This window comes from Parasteatoda tepidariorum, chromosome 7 (genome assembly GCF_982258835.1).
Source record: "Parasteatoda tepidariorum strain Cologne lab strain chromosome 7, Ptep-v5.0, whole genome shotgun sequence".
Lineage (NCBI taxonomy): Eukaryota > Metazoa > Arthropoda > Arachnida > Araneae > Theridiidae > Parasteatoda > Parasteatoda tepidariorum.
Window position 1 is genome coordinate 46439531 of NC_141761.1, and position 16196 is coordinate 46455726.

The following is a 16196-nucleotide window of genomic DNA, read 5'->3' on the forward strand; positions in this document are numbered from 1 at the left end:
TTTGAATGACTACTAAAATGTTTTCAAAATACCAATTATCGAGTTTTTAAAGCGGGTGAATAAAGGTAATACACGAAGCAATGCGGATTTACTTCGTGGAAATGGCAACAAAAATTCAAAATATCTTAGTTTCTTTCAATTTAAAAGCCTATCTAAGAAGAGGAAGAAAAAAACTATAGCTTAGCTTCATTTTTCACGCTAACATAACTGAACTAAAATGTCTTCTGGAAAAGTAAAGAAAATAAACCTTGAAATGGAGTGTCATATAACTAAAGAATTTTTTTATGTTCTTGAAAATCAAAAAAAATAATAACTTCCGTGGAGAGTTTAAAAGAAAAAGAAAAAAGAAAGAGAGAAAAAAAAATTCAAATTACTCGTCTTTCTTGTGTGCCGCGATGGTCGGAGTTTCACCTGAAGAGTCAAGTTCACATACAACATTTCGTTTCAGTGTATCTCTGGCAACGTCCAAGTGAGCAACTTTCAACCGCTCTTGCTTTCTTTTTTCTTCCATCCGCCAACTTTAACGGAAAACGAACTTGGATATAATATATCGTCTGCTTTTGCAAAGGTAAATTTCTTTTGTTACATTTTTGGGGGAAAATGTTCTTATGAAAAATGAATAATGCTATTTTTTGAAAGAAAAAAAAATTATTAAACGAATTTTGTTTCGAAATTTCAAGTTTTTCTTTAAAAAGAGAAAATAAAGAAGTTTTGAATTTTCGAACTTATTAATTACAATGCAGTTATTGAGCTGTATACTAATCTTTTAAAAATGCATAAAATCTGATAGTTGCTAAAAGAATTTGTAAGATTACCGGAATTATATTTGTACTAAAATATAGAAAAAAAGTAGTTTGAATTTTCTTCATTCATATTCAAAAATTTATCAAAATTGATTTATGTAAGTTAAAGAATTTTCATTGATGAATAACTGTTTCTCTTAGATATAAATAACTGTAAACAAGTGCAAATGGGAAAAATTATTGTTTGAAAAATTTTATCTTTTACGTAATAAAAGACACCGGCCATTCATGCTGTATTCTATAACCATAAATTGTTAAAATGTTAAATATAGTTTTTTTCACCTATTTTGATCTAAATTAATGCAAAATAATAAAAAAAATTATGAAAACTATGTGTAGTAAAAATTCTACTTCAAGATATTTTTTACACTTTATAACATTAAAAAGAAAAAATATAATTCTAGTTTAAATTTTTTATGTAAAATTTAACTTCAGTACTACGGATATTTCTTTACTTAATTTTTTTAAAGTGTTTTTTAAAAGTGATATAAATTATTTTATTTATTTTTACTTTTACTTCAGGGCACATACTACATAAATGGCTAAAATGCTTGAGTGTAATTTACTTTATTTAGTTTAAAACCAACCCAAAATCACTTTAAACATATTGATTTAAATTGCATTTAACAATCTAAAGAATAAACATTCTTCAAAAATTGTGCCAAATCTTTTTATGAGGAATTTTATTTAAAACTGAAAGATTGGTTTAAAATAATAAAAAAAATATATTTAATTGTCAAATTTTGGGAAATTGATTATTATAATTCGAAATAGTTTAAAATTATTGTTCTTAATGCTTCTAAAGTTTAAAGCTCTTACAAGTTTTGAAAGTACATTGCTGCGATTCTTTATTATTCCCTAACATCCAACTACATCACTGTAATTAATTTACAATATTCTATTAGTTCTTTCCTATCATTTCAGTTTATAAAAAATATTTTGTTTTAATATAAAAGCCGGCCTATTTATTTAAGCCGGTCTTTTTTAAGTGGTTTAAACTAAAAAAAAATCCCACCGGTTTCTTTTTTGTTATTGTTTCAGTTTAAATCAGACACCTCACTACAATATACTCTTTTCATATTTATAATTTCCATACATTTATTGCTGATAAAAGTCTACGATTTTAAAGAACATTTATAAATACCTTTCACCAGGGTGTAATTTTAATCAAATAAAATTTCCAATCTAAAAATTTTCTATCAAAATAATAATTTAAACACTTAATTTCTTAAAAGAGTAATTTATTTAAATCTAAGTAAAAAGAAAAGAGTAATTTGTCATGATTTTAAAAAAGTTTGAGTAATAGGTATTAAAATTGAAATTTGTAAAGTAAAAAATGAAATTAAATCTTATTAAGTAAACATATTGTTCAAAACGCATTGTTCTTATTGCTACATAAAAGTCATTCAATTATTAACGCCGTTTGTAATTTTATGCTCAATTATGCATACTTTAAACTCCAAAAAATTATCAAATTAAAACTTTAGTACTTTTTAAGACATGCAAAGTTTGACATTCTTTCAATAATTCTATGCGAATAGAGATTAACAAAAAATTCTAATTTAATAAGAAAAAATAATAAAATAAGTTTCAGTTCAATGTTAAAAAGAATCTTGACTGCCCAGCATAAAAAAAGCCAACATGTTTATAAATGTTTTTATTTTTCCTCCTTTGTTTTAATTTCGATTTAATTTTTTTTACTTTATCATTCTTGGATGTTTAATGAAAAATTATTTCGAAAAAATAATAACAATTTGAATCTTTTTTTTAAAAGAATGTTTTGATGATGAGAGACTATTTATAGTAGTTTTACCTACGCACTGTGGGCCAGAACACCCTGATCTTTGGCCAAAAGTCAAAATTAAATTTTCAACTAAAATATGTGTAGGCAGTTTTAATATCGCCCAAATTAAGTATTCATAATCATTCCAAACATTATAATTTACTTTTCGGACCGACGAGAGTACAATGTAGTGAAAAATATGTTTAAAAAAAAATTTTTTTAATGTAACTTTTAAATTTATAATTCAGTAATATATATAGGAATTTCACCTTACTGTTGCATTTTTATCAGAGTAATTAGTCTGAAATTATAGTACAATTTTTCAATTTGTTGGATTAGTTAATACTCTTGACAAACTTATAGTTTATATATTATCATTTGACATTTTACAATGTTTAATCACTTTCGAAACTTATCTACAAAAAGTTCCACGAGGAAATTAGCTAAACTTTTTTTTGTTGTCTTCTTTGATGTTTTTTCTTTCGAAAAAACCTGCCCCATTTTGCCCATATTGCAAAGGTGGACTAAATATACAGCAAAAATTATGTTTTTTTTTCATGTTTCCGCGTTATTTTGTGATTAATTCGCGTTATTTTCTAATATTATTTCGGAAATATAATTTGCTTTTCATTTTTAATATAAAATTACGAAAATTATTACATTTTTATTGCTATATTTAATTATTTAAACGTACTATATTATTATTATTTATTTATTTATTTTTTTTGCTCGCCATATTTCAGCCGCCATTATTTATTTTTTTTGTTAGTATTTTTAGTGTATTTCAAAATTTCAACTATGAATTCAATTTACCTGCACATGAAAACCGCCAAATTTTGAAACAAATTTTATTGAAATACTAATTTTGGCCACGAAACCTTGGATGCTGGCCCACTGTGCTACGCCAAAAAAAGGTTTTTCATTTATGAAAAATCAAAGAATTGGACTTTTCGTAATTTGTTAAGTTTTTCGTTCTGGAGCTTGAAACAGCGCAAGTTCCTTGATGCACAAATTCTGAAGTCAAATGATTGAAACTCAAAATTGAAAAGAAGTAAAAAAAATAAGACTAATCAAACGTTATTATCAGTACTTCTAAAATCTAAACAGTTTGAGTGATTGATTAAAATTGAAAGAAGAAAAAAAACGATATATCCTACATGTTTTTATTTTTAAAAACATGAATGGTGAAGACAGATTAAGCGTGTAAAGCAAGTATAAGGAAATTTAAATATCCAATTTTCTAATGTCAGAATGATTTGGCGTCAGCCCACCCCCAGTCATTTCCTTTTTGAGTTAAATAATAATACGCCTTTCGATTAATTTCACACTTCACTTTTTATAAAGAATCTTCTTTCCAGAAGGCGTTGTTTGTGGTTTAAACGTGGTAAAAAGTTGTTGATAAGCAGTGATGGGGGTCTTTCTTTTACCAATTAGTTTGAAAGAGGTAACATGATGTATGATGTTTCAAACTTTAAATGAATAAGAAAGAGTAAAGAAATTTGAAAAACAGAAATCACACAAATTGTTAATGCGTTGATAGAAGACAACAAATTCTTCAGTTCACTTTAAAAAAAATAATAAATAAATAAACTCGCTCATAAAAATCAAAATTTTCTTCACTGTGTATCAATTTGTTAGCAACTGCAATATTTTAAATAAAATGAGGCTTATTTACTTTTCTCATATTACATTATTACACAGAATCGTCTCTTATACATTATTACATAGATTCGTCTCTTATACATTATTACATAAATTCGTCTCTTATACATTATTACATAAATTCGTCTCTTATACATTATTACATAGATTCGTCTCTTATACATTATTACATAGATTCGTTTCTTATACATTATTACATAGATTCGTCTCTTATACATTATTACATAGATTCGTCTCTTATACATTATTACATAGATTCATCTCTTATACGTTATTACATAGATTCGTCTCTTATACATTATTACATAAATTCGTCTTCAATACATTAGTTTCATTTATTTGTTTTCTTTTATCATATAACTGATAAAAAGTAAAAATAAAAAGCTTTTAAGGTCTATGAAGATCTATTGCGATTATTATAAAGTACGTTTACATAATTTTTCTTTCAATTAAATCTTCACTTAAAAATGTAAGCTGTTTGTAATACCAAATTAAATTTTTCATTTCTGTTTAATGTAAGTAATTTTTAGAAACAATCATATGTGGGGGAAAAAACACTTTTAATCGCCAATATCTATTAAACTACGTCAACAATACGCAGCTATTTTATTTCAAAACTGGTGTTGAAAAGCCAACCCGATTCTGCGTTCAACTCCACTACCTTGGGATTTTGAACCCAACCCAGAAAACAAGGGATCTCCTAGATCAAGCATTAAAACAAACTAGCCTTCGTAGAGGATTTTTTGATGGAACTAACTCGCATTTGCAATACATAGAAAGGAAAAACGCGAAAACCTCCTACTGTTAGTCCGACGGCAAGAGAGTTCTAACCCATAATCCGTCTACCACTGAGGATATTGCACGTCAGCACTGTGGTTGGTGCGAGTCCAGAACAGAATTCGTACCAACCAGCCACCACTGGGATTCGAACCTGCGTCACCTCAGAGGCGAATACTCTATCCCCTGAAGCATACTAGGTCAATACGCAACCATTTCGTTACCATCGTTGAACAGCTGATCCAGTTTTTAGTTTACGACTACCAATGTTCAACTACTTAGCCTTGTAATTTTGAACCCAATTCAGAAGACAGGGGAGCACCTGGATCAAGTATTGGGAAAAATTTGCCTTCGTGACGGATTTTTTTATGGAACTTACCCACGTCTGTGTTACATATAGAGGAAAACCACGAAAACCTTCCACTGTTAGCCTGACTGCAAGGGGACTCTTATCCATGATACGTCAACCACTGAGGTTATTTTATGTCAGCAATGCTGTTGGTGGGAGCCAGGTGCGGAATTCGCATCGATTACATACGCAATCATTGATGAATTTACTACTAGGCGAGAAATGGGTTTTATAATAATTTATCCTAGTGGCGATTAATTCTTATTGGGTTCTCTGGTATCCCTTATATGGCTATAAGACATATTAGGAAAATGGATATTTCTTATTTCGTCAAAACACTCTCAAGTGATATGCTTTTTCTTATCCGGGAGTCATTTTAAGAGAGATTTCGGTATGTTAATGGATCCTTTACAAAATACTTCATTGTTGAAACTGACCTTTCACAAAATAGTTTATCGTAAAAATTAATCCTTTTCAAAACATTATTTCTCAAAAACGGACCCTTCAGAAAAGTTTTCGTTTGATAAACAGAGTTAATGGCGTCCTTTAATTCATAATTTTAAATCTAAATCTCCTTAAAAGATATGGTTTTTGTATTTTGGTTGCGCAATAATGGGAGAGTATTTGTAATTTTTTATTAATTCATTTATTTTAATAAAGTTATAAAATTATTTGTACGGGTTTTTTTGCCGCACCCCATTTTATATTGTAAAATTTAAAATAATATTTTGTCGCACAAATAGAGCCATCAAAATATTACTAAGATTTTAGATAATTATACAAATATTTAAAATACTAATAAACTATTGGGAACGTAAAGTGTTTGTTTATAAAATATAAATTTATAGTGTAAATTTTCGTTATAAAAGATTAATTTTTGTTAATAAATATAAATTTATTCGAGAGTGTAATGCATGCCTATGAATGAGTTGAATCAAAGTCATATGTTTAAATGAAAATTTATACTTTAATGCTTACATAAAAAAAATATTCTTATTGTTTTTATAAGAGAAATTTTATAAAAAAAAAGTTTATGAAGACCGTCTTTCTAAGAAATATAAAGATAACCAAAGTAAAAAAAATAGATATACCGATCTCTGACATTTAATGCAATACGTTTTTAGTTAAATTTAAAGTTAGTTTAGTTAAATTTAAAGTATGAAGTTAAAATTCATTACTTTTGTTCTGTATTGTTTAAAGTATAAAGTTAAAATTAATTACTTTTGTTCTTTATTGATTAATGCATTTCACTAAAGAGCGATTTTACAGTTTTGTTCCTTACTTCACGCCTAAAATTAATTAATATATTTGTCGAAAAAGCATGTTTTTAAATATGTATTATTAAATATCTTATATTAAAATATATATCTTATTATTAAAAACGAATGCATTAAAATAATTTTATTTCTTTGTTTGTCCCTGTGATTTGCAATCGTCTTAAGACTTAATTGAAAATTAAAGTTTTAAAACTGAAATTTATATTATGAAGGAAACCAAATTTCAAACTAAATTTTACTGAAATATTTTTGAAAATTCAGGCTTTAAAATAAAACTGTAAACGATTTAAAAAAAAACTTACATATTAAATGAAATTTTACTAAGACATCTTTGAAAATTCAAGTTTTAAAACAAGAATTTCTAAACTAATGAAACCCAAATATCAAATGAAATTTTATAAAGAAAGTAAAAGCATCTTTATTGAAAATAAATTTGTTAAATAAAGTAATATAAACGTTATGATCAAAATAAGGACCAAAACTTAAGGACTTCCAGCTTAAATTTTAAAATTTTTAAAAAAATTAAAAAGCAAATTAACATAACTTTTTTTTTACTCTTTAGAAATCAATTTTGTATACTTACATTCCCCTCCAAACTAAATTTAAATCAGCCAGTTTTTTTTCCTTTCCTTTTGTGTTTTGTATGCAGCATATAAGATAACTATAGCGTAAAAATTATAATTGAAAATGGAAAAAGTACTTACTCCTAACACTTGAAATATTTTTTATGCGTAAAACTTATTATCAGTTCAACTTCTGAATTTGAAAACATAAATGTAATTAAGGGGATTTGCGGGCACTTGTAGTATTTACCTTGTATTTAATGGTTAAATTAAAACTTATTTACTATTAACGAGGAAGTAATGCGATTTATTCGTCTCGCAATGAATCGGAGCTGTGCTCTAAATACTATTTGAAACAAAATCTGTCAAATTAGGCATTATCTCTTAAGCCAAATGAAGATACGTACATATGAATAAAATTAATGTCGTACAATATGAATAAAATTAATGTCGCACATATGATTAAAATTAATGTTAATAAAGCACAAATAATTTTACAAAAGCAGGCATACAGTATTTTCGTTTCTGAAGTCATAAACCTTCCTCAATGTCGAAACACAGAATAGCTGTGAACAAGAGAAAACATGGTTTTATTCTATCATTCTTTGTTTTGACACTGAGGAAGGTTCTTGTTATAGAACCGAAACCTGATTCCCTGCCATTATTTGTGCTTTATTCACCAACTCTTTAATTCTTTAGATTTAGTAGTATTTCTGCCACATTAGAGGTTATAATTAATTAATTTAATAATATTAATAATAACAATAAGGTCCCAAAATATATTCAGAGTATTCCGTAATTTCTACCATTACTCTTACATTACTGAAGTCTTCGTAAAGAATGAATTAAAAAAATAACGCCAAAATGGCAAATGGAATTTATAAAACTAAATAACAGTACTGGATGAACAAAAATAGAATTACTGGTCAGTTACAGTTAATAAATACTGGTGAAACAAGAAAAAAGTTGTACAAGACACTAGTGAGACTAATAGTTTTATATAGCAGTGAATGCTGGACAATTAACAAAGCAAACGAAGAGAAACTAATGACTTTCAAGATAAAAATATTAAGAAAATTTTTTTGTGCTGTAAGAGAAAACGGAACCTGGAGAATTCGTTACAACCATGAATTACAATCAAAATACAAAGAAACTAATATAGTAAAAATGATCAAGACTTCTGAAATAAGGTGGCTAGAAAAATTTTTATCGAAGAAAATCCTGTTCAAAAAATAACCTTCCAAACACCAGAGGGAAGAAGAAAAAGAGGAAGACCCAGAACAAGATGGTTAAATAGAGAATTGTTTAAATGACATGGGAGTTAATAGAGGGAGAAATATAGCATCGAATCAATCTGGATGGGGTAAACTGACTGAGACGGCCTCGACCGGTAACCGGCTGTAGTGCTTAAGAAGAAGAAAAAAATTTATAATAAGGGAATTTATAAAACTGAAAAGTATGAAAAGTTATCAAAATACGACGAATTGTTATCAAGGTTGATCAGAATAATGGAGGGACTAAAATCACCCAGAATCAATTTTTTTTGTCCAGTGTCTTGTGGAGCTAGAATGCCGTCATCTTTCGAAAGGTAATGCCTTTCAGCTTCATCCTGAAATCAAAATTTTAAATAAGTAATAATAATTTAAATAAAAAAATTTTACTTTTAATGATTGTAATCCTCATTTGCTATCACATCCATAATATTCTTCAGTGTTTTGGTGCTCTTCTTCTTTTTTCTTTTCACTTTAAATATTCTTTATCTTTTTCGAACTCCAATATTTGGTTTTTCACTATTTTGGCCATTGCAAAAGAAGCCAGATATAGTGAAAAATAGATTTTTATGTTAATGAAAAATGTGCTTTCTTAGGTATGGCAGTTAAAATAATTTAACAAATTGAATATAATTTTTTTTTTTCATTTGCCATTGCTTTTTCGTACGCTTTATGGTTAAATCATTGAAATAATAATGGTTACTTTAAGCCTTATCCCAGTAATTTATCTTACCCAGTAATTGCACTAGTACATATTTAAACCAACAATGCCAGTCCAGAGGTTTCTTTTCATCTTCTACACAAATAAAATTAAATTAAAAATCTTATTAATACAAACTACACTATCCTATAATAACTAATTATTCAAAGACTTTCGTTATTATCGTTCGCACATTTTAATTAACTTTTCATTACTTGGAAAGAAGTTAAACAAGTTTCAAATTTATGTCAGTGTAACTCACATAAGTTAAAGATCTTATTCCCGGCATATAATGCAAGAAAATATTTTTCATCTGACCAAACACCAGAACTGTAATATCACATCTAAATTTAGAAACTCGAAAGAAAAAGAACTACAAGAACTGTGACAAAGTGTTAAAAGAGCTTAATGGCTATAGAATTCTCTTATAATCGTACTCCTTCGAACATTTTTATTTCCACTGATTGTAGAACAGTTTTTGATGAGATCGTGAGGAGTAGCCGGAGGGTTGGCGTGATGGAAGATAAAACGAGAGCGCTGGGTAAGCTTAGGTGGCCCAAAATATGTTTTTCGCATTCTCTCAAGATATCGCGTGATGGTTAAAATAGTCATCTTCTTCACTCCCTTCTTGGAGTTATTATCTTTGAAACAAGAGTAAATTTATTCCCACATGATTAAAGGATTCTCTTAGATTACTTTGCTGGAGCCTATTTTTTGTGCTTCTTTTTTCTTCCTTTTACACACTCTAATCAGCGTAATTACTTTATATATATATATATATATATATCAAAGAAGCTACTACGGGGAGCTTACAACGTACACAGGGGCCTGTTTAGAAGAAAACGGATCCTTCACAAAATATCTTTTCATAAAAACAGACCCTTCACAAATTTGTTTATCTTCATTATTGTTTTGTTTACTGAATAAACCCTTCCCAGGGCAGAAAACAAGAAAGATGGAGGTAAACAAATTCAGTTTTGTCTTCGGCAGACGATTCTTCCATTATTCGTCCGAAATGAATATTCTGCGTTCAGCAGTATAGGCTAAATATCAATTATTTGTATGTTGCATCTCTAATTTAGAAGTATCAATTGCTGTTTATTTTTTAAAATTTAATGTTTTTTAATAATAATTTTCCGTGCTGAGGATAATATTGTATCTATTTACAATTTAAAAGCTCCTTGAAAAAGTTTTTTGAAATAACCGGACCCTATTGCACAAATTCATAAAAGCAGGACCCTGATTGAGTAATTTTTTCACAATTTAACAAAACCCGGACCTTTCACAAAATGTCTGGACAGACCCCTGGTAAAAAAGCTGTTCTGATCTAAGTTACCAAATGGCACGGGGTATACGGGAAATATTTACATTTGGTCTGATAGTTCTCTGACAATACCGGTATTTGGTCTGATAATACTGACAAAGTTAGATAATTGTCTAATTTGCCGAATGCGTTGTAAATAAAGAATGGACCAAAAATTCTTTGCAATTCAAGCAACAAATAATGCATCAATTTTGTAAAATCTCAAAAACGCTAGAAGTTAGAAAACAAAATGCTTTTATCAAATTTTTTGTCGCTGTTTCCACATACGTTTTCAGTATATATAAAATTTTATAAAAAAAAAATTATTCGTTCAATTTAGAAGATAATGAACAGTTTGTTGGTTATTTTATATTTTTAAAAAATATGATACAATATAGTTTTATTCCCAGATTACGAACCCCTTCCCTCCTCAGATGTAAGCTCGTGGTGGTTCTGAAAATGTGAAAAGTTTAATCTAAAATCGTTACATAATTTACGTTACGTGCAAAATATCAGCAACTGAAACGAACTACATCACTAGTAAAATAAAACTGAAACCTTATTAAAAAGCCTCCAAGTATGTCAGACATATGGTTAGCGTTTAATAGAACAACAGATGTTACTGATTCAAACAAAACTTGTCACCTATTTATCCAACCGCATTGCCAAATGGCAGTTTGAATCTATAAAAAGAAAATAAACAAAAAATGTTTAAATTACATGACATAATAGATCATTAAGATTGTCCACGTTTTAAGCTTATTTATATAATTTTTGACCACATTGAATTCATTAATAGTGTTTCAGATTCTCAAGGATGTTTGTCACAAATGCCTTCATATATCTGGCACACCATTCTAATAGTGTTAATTAAATTTCAGATACATTCTATTTTCTAAATGGATAATAGTAGTTCCTAGTTTTTCCTTTTTTTTTTCTTTTGAGATTTGTTTTATATGACCTGTGTTATTCAAACGCTTACGGTTTACAAAATGTTAAATATTTACTTTTTAATACACAAAATTTAATTAACACTAAATTGCCCATGGAAGTCATTTTGACTGCTTTTTAATTTCAATTAGAAAAACAATGATGACACAATTTCTTAGAATTTGGTGACTTTTTGTACAACATATATATTTTTTTTATTAATATTTACTAATAGCTTATTATATAACTGTAAATAATATAAAAAATTGTAAAAATTAATTTTAAACAAATATCTTTACACATTAGTTATTCTTTCACAATTCAGTCACTTTGACTGCTTTTAGGCAATGTAGGTATTTCAGTCTTTCTAGTGTTAAGAAAGAGAAAGCGACTTATTTTTGTTTTAAAATATTTTGACGTTCCATTGTTAATGTTAAATTTCCTTCCATATAATGTGAAAAATTCCAGATCGAATAACAGTATAAAGTACCGGACAAAAAACGTAAAATTCATTTTACCGTAAAATGCATTTTTACCAACAAAAAATATAACATACTTTTTACAGTAATATTTATTTAATTAGAGAGATTACGGTACAGTAATTTTAAGGTAATTATTACCGTAAAAATTACGGTATATCAGATGTTTTGTTCCATAACCAGGGGTCTGTCCAGACATTTTGTGAAAGGTCCGTTTTTCGTGAAATTGTGAAGAAATTACTCACATTCTTTCAACCAGGGTCCGCTTTTATGAATTTGTGCAAATAGGGTTCGTTTTTGCAAAAAAAAAAAAAAAATTTCAAGGAGTTTTTAAATTGTAAAGACATACAAGATTGTGCTCAACACTGTAAAATTATAATTTAAAAAATTAAATTTTAAAAAATAAACAACCATTGCTGCTTTTAAATGAGAGATGCAACTTACAAATATTTGGTATTTAGCCTATACTGCTGAACGCAGAATATTCATTTCGGACAAATAAAGGAAGAATCGTCTGCCGAAGACAAAACTTAATTCGTTTACATCCATCTGTCTTGTTTTCTGCCCTGGAAAGGGTTTATTCGATTAACAAAACAATAATGAAGATAAACAAATTTGTGAAGGGTCCGATTCAAAGAAAAATCATTTTGTGAAGGGTCCGTTTTTAAGTTAAAATATTTTGTGAAGGGTCCGTTTTTAAGTTAAAATATTTTGTGAATTATTATCCAAATTTTTTCTAAACAGACCCCTGATAACATGTTCCGGTAAAAATCGATTTTACGGGGAAAAAGTACCAAGCACCCAGAGTGCTGGTGCTTTTTACAGTAATTTCCTTACAGTGTGCACACCTTTGTCCTTGTAACGGAATTTTAAAATTATTTTGTGATTTTAATAACAATAAATATTAAACATTCATGAAACTATTCATTTATTTTTGTTTCATTTTTTTGTTGTTCCTAATGAGCAATGTCTACTAATATGAATTTACCTCAGTATGCATTACTAGTCAATGTACTACTACATATTTATCTGTATTACTAATTATATATAGAGGGACAATATAGTTGTAAACCATCGCGCTTTTTCCAAAGATTCATCGAATAAAATTTTAATTCCATTTTTTTTTAAAAATTAGGTCAGTATGATAATTGTTTTTTGTTTAATTAACTCCTCCAGAAATTCGATTCAAGTAAAATGTTATTTTATAACCTTATGTTAGTTAATGATAATGTTATATCTTTATTAATATTTGAATTATTAGTATAATTTTTGGTTTTCAAATCTTTGGATAATTTAGCTATTAGTTTCCTTAAAAAAAAAAAAAATTATTTTTTACAAGGAGGCTCCATTCTTTGTTCGCTCCTTTTACCAATCCCCGTATTTGCTTATCATTCTCCTACTTTTTTCTTTAAAAGTCCATATATTCAACAACAACAAAAAAGATAATTTTTTTAAGAAATCATTTATACTTATTATAATTTTATGCACGAAAATGTCGTTATTATATTAATGGTAGCGAAATGAACGATTACCTGAATTTAAAACATAATGAATTGCTCTTGAAAAAGGCATTAAACTTTAGGAATGCAGAGTGTTTGACACAATACGAAGTATTAAGTGAATTTTACTTGTTATCAGTGTATAATAATTACTTTATATCATATTACAGCTCAAATTGGAAACGGTTTTTATATCTCTTTTAAGTATTATATATTTTCAGAAATTTTGTTATGAATGTTAAGATTTATATATGGTAATATCTAACATCTTTTTCTTTTTTAATTTTATTTAGTTATTTTTATGTTACTTTTAACTCAATGTGAAAAGGGAGAGCTTATAAAATTAAAATAAATAAAAATGGTCCGTTCAGCTCATCAAATTTCAAGTTTGTATTTGCTTTCCTGCGGTCTGCAGAGAGGTCCTCGTCGGAATTTTTCCTATATGTTTACCAGCTAATATTTCTCGAACTATCGAACGTTAGTTTTTTTTTTTTTTTTTTTAATTTCTTTGTACGCCCTGTACACTTTTCTGTACGCTTTCATAATCTATATCTTCTAAGTCTTATGTTTTTTGCGTTGCTAAACAAAAGGTAACGTGAAGTGGTAGTAGCGCTTATGATGTCTTAACATAAAGAGATTTTGCACTTATTTTGCCCTTAAACAACCTTAACATTAAACGGGTGTTTGCAATGTAAGTCCTAGATGTTTTTATTTCAGTACTTATGTCAGCATTGTTTTTTTCCTTGACATCATTGTAAATTAGCTCACCATAATGTATTTATTTACATTAAAAGCAGGTATAAACATTAAGAAACAATCTAGATTCCAGGAACTAGAGCACAGGTGGATATACTGAAATACATAGAGAGTTTTATTTTGATGTCTACCCATAAAAGGAAGAAATGATGTAATATGATGCAAAATTTTATTTATCCTCAATGTAAGTAAGATATTAAATTTACACTAGTGGCCTGCGCCCCCTGCTCGCTAACGCTCGCCAAACCCCAAAAATTGCTACGCAATCTTATATGATTTGCTTCGCAAACCACGCTCGCTTCGCTCGCTACTAACTTAGGTACATTGCAAATGCACAAAGTTCTAAGAATTCAAAACAATCATTCAAATCCATATAAAAACTTTTTTTTTATTAAAAAAATTACATCTTTTTAGTAAATACTAAGTCATTAAAATAAATTTGAATTCAAATAAATGACATGTAATTCGTTAAACCTATTAGAAATGTGCTATAGTATAATTCGTGATATAAATCAAAAATCGTCAAATAAATTCGTATTATATAAATTCGTGAAAAAAAGCGCTTTCGACAAAATACTAAAATAGAGATCTATCGACAAAGACTACTCACTTCTGCCTAGCTTAATAGTATGAGATTGCCGCAGCTGATGCTCTCTGGTTATTTCAGTTTCCGGGTTTAAAAGCCCTATATGTTGAGCCACCTCACTAGATTTGGCATGTGACATTTTTAGCGGCAATCATTGGTCGATTCGCCGTGTAAGAGAAATAATAACGTAAACAAAACAAAGCAAACGTTGCCACCGGCGGAAAAGAAATACAGCCAAAATTTGGGAGACACGTAAGAGAATTATATATATTAGATTAAAAATTAACCGCTAATCGCTATTGTCAAATTAATATCAGCATAAATTGCAATTTTTCAAATATCGTTTAAGAGTAAAACTCGAGCATGATAATTATTTCGGTACAAATAAAAACACTTAAACCGGACAGTAATTGCTCTATAAATTAAAGAAACCTAACCAGACAATTACTAAGTATACAGTTATTCAATACAAATTTTTAAAAAAATAAAAAATTGCAATTATTACGCTGCAAATAGAATATGCAAAACGGACAGTTATCGCAGTGTAAATTAAAAAAAAAAAAATTAAAAAAATAAAAACTTGCCCGACGATTACTTTATATTTAGTACAAGTAAAAAAAACTTAATAATTATAGCGGTGCAAATAGAAAACTCAAACATTACGATTGCTACAGTAAAAACAAAAATAAATGAAAATAATTATTTAGGTACAAATAAAAAAAAAACAAAATACATCAGGGGTCTGTTTAGAAGAAATTTGGGTCCGTTAACGGACCCTTCACAAAATATCTTTTCATAAAAACGGACCCTTCACAAGACATTTTAACTTTAAAACGGACCCTTCACAAAATATTTTAACTTTTAATCGGACCCTCCACAAATTTGTTTATTTTCATTATTGTTTTGTTAATCGAATAAACCCTTCCCTGGTAGGGGTTAGGGAATAAAGGCAGATATAAACGAACTAAATTTTGTCTTCGACATTCAGCAGTAAATTCTGCGTTCAGCAGTATAGGCTAAATACCAAATATTTGTATGTTGAATCGCTAATTTAGTAGTTGCATTTGCTGTTTATTTTTTAAAAATTTAATTTTTTTAATTATAACTTTACAGTGTTGAGCATAATCTTGTATGTCTTTACAATTTAAAAACTCCTTTAAAAAGTTTTTTTGCAATAACGGACCCTATTTTCACAAATTCACAAAAGCGGACCCTGGTTGAGCGAATGTGACTTAACGTTTATTTTATATTCACAAATTACGAGTAATTTTTTCACAATTTTACCAAAAACGGACCTTTCACAAAATGTCTGGACAGACCCCTGTACATATTAAGTTCAAAAGAAAAATATTCCTCAGGTTCTTAAGTCATCGGGACAAATACTTGCAATTGAAATACTGAGACCAAAATAATAATCTACAACCGCACATTCAATTTTTGTTAAAAATTTCCAGCAAA

The 16196-nt window shown here is 28.1% G+C and overlaps 1 long non-coding RNA gene across 1 annotated transcript in view; it reads left to right on the forward strand.

Moving 5' to 3' along the window:
* Window positions 1-401: 401 nt before the first annotated feature.
* The window catches only part of LOC139426045 (uncharacterized), a 38273-nt gene continuing 22478 nt past the window's right edge, over window positions 402-16196 (forward strand). Inside the window, exon 1 of the long non-coding RNA XR_011637302.2 lies at window positions 402-568. This is a non-coding gene — a long non-coding RNA (uncharacterized LOC139426045). The remainder of the gene's footprint in view (window positions 569-16196) is intronic.